This window comes from Callithrix jacchus, chromosome 1 (assembly GCF_049354715.1).
Source record: "Callithrix jacchus isolate 240 chromosome 1, calJac240_pri, whole genome shotgun sequence".
NCBI lineage: Eukaryota > Metazoa > Chordata > Mammalia > Primates > Cebidae > Callithrix > Callithrix jacchus.
In genome coordinates this window covers 68,048,755-68,050,710 of record NC_133502.1, presented here as the reverse complement: position 1 = coordinate 68,050,710, position 1,956 = coordinate 68,048,755, and the positions used below count along the sequence as shown (strand labels likewise).

General features: G+C 41.8%; 1 pseudogene; it reads left to right on the top strand.

Moving 5' to 3' along the window:
• The first annotated feature begins 597 nt into the window (after positions 1–597).
• On the top strand, positions 598–1,583 carry LOC100400458 (calponin-3 pseudogene; annotated as a pseudogene).
• The last annotated feature ends 373 nt before the right edge of the window (positions 1,584–1,956 follow it).

Genomic DNA, 1,956 nt, shown 5'->3' with positions numbered 1-1,956 from the left:
TTTCCCCAACTTGCTAAACTTAGTGATTTCTGTGTTACTATATTAGTGCTGATTAGACAGAAGGACATGCAATGGTCATGACTTCTTTAGTTAATGGCAATTGCTTCACAGATTTACATACCTGTGAGTACCATAATGTTAACCACAACTATTCAATGCTGAGTCTCTTATCCCTAGATAGCTGTTTATAGCCTACTTCCAATTTGTGTGTTTACATCCTCAGAAATTGGAAGTAATGGAGCTTTTTTCAGTCCTACTCAAAATGTTATCTGTAGACTGATGCCAGTCCACAAACAGTTTACAAATCTGCAAGGGATAGACAGGTATTTAAGAGCAAGTATTGGGGAACTGCAGTGTGGGCAGCGAGTGAGGTGGGTGGCAACTGAGGCAGCCAGGCGCTTTGGAGGGACCCCAAGGCTCTGCAGCACCCAGTCTCACCCAGTTGCCCAGGCACCACCCACACCCATCTCCTGTGCTACTCAGAGGAGTGAGTTCCAATCATCCCCCACAGTGGCCACTTCTCAGGGTAGAAGCCAGGAAGCAAAGTGCAAGAGACCCTGGACCCCAGCATAGTCTCTTCCTGCTGCCCAAGCCACCATGGCTCACTTCAACAAGGGCTCTTCCCACAGGCTCTCAGCCAAGGTCAAGAGCAAGATTGCTTCCAAGTATGATCATTAGGCAGAAGAAGATCTTCACAATTGAATAGAAGAAGTGACAGGCATGAGTGTTGGCACCAACTTCTAGCTGGGCTTAAAGGATGGCATCATCCTCTGTGAACTCAGAAACAAGCTAGAGCCAGGCTCAGTAAAGAAGGTCAATGAGTCCTCATTGAACTTGCCCCAGCTGGAGAATACTGACAACTTTATTAAAGCTATTCAGGCTTGTGGTATGAAGCCACATGACATATTCAAAGCAAATGATCTTTTTGATAATGGAAACATGGCCCAGGTTCAGACTACTCTGGTGGCTCTAGCAGGTCTGACTAAATAAAAGGATTCCATACAACCATTCACATTAGAGTTAAGTATGCAGAAAAACAAACAAGACGTTTTGATGAAGGAAAGTTAAAAGCCGGCCAAAGTGTAATTGGTCTGCAGATGGAAGCCAACACATGTGCCAGCCAGGCAGGTATGACAGCTTACGGAAGTAGGAAGCATCTTTATGATCCCAAAATGCAAACTGACAAACCTTTTGACCAGACCACAATTAGCCTGCAGATGGGCACTAACGAAGGAGCCAGGCAGGGATTGTTAGTGTCAGGTACAAGAAGCGATCTCTATGATCAGAAGCTAGCCTTACAGCCAGTGGATGATTCAACAATTTCTCTTTAGATAGGTATCGACAAAGTTGCTTCCCAGAAAATAATGAGTGTGTTTGGACTTGAGCAGCAAGTATATGATCCCAAATACTGTGCTGCTACAACAGAACCTGTCATTCACAATGGAAGTCAAAAAACGGGAACAAATGATTCAGAAATCAGTGATAGTGATTATCAGGCAGAATACCCCAATGAGTGTCATAGCAAATACCAGGATGACTACCCCAGAGATTACCAATATAGCGACCAAGGCATTGATTATTAGATCCACACAGAAGGAGTTCAGTATTTAGCCCATTGTTTTTATTCAGTGAGAATCAAGCTCGCCTTGAATAAGTTTTATCTTGTCTTTCTAAAACACTATTAAGCTTATTATACTTTTAAGAAAAATTGCTTACATACATTCATTGTTATGCCTCTTCCCTCAGTGGTTGCCTTTCAGTGCTGTAACAGTTAAATCCTACAGCATAATCAATAACTCACATATGAAGTAAAAAAGGAATACTGTGAAAGGGAAGTACTCTTGTACAGCCAGTTCTTTTATGCAAAAGTCTATGCATTTTTACAATTTTATATTAAACTGGTATTTTCAAACAATAGGAAATTTTTTTTTTACAGTTTAGTGTATCTGGTTTCTA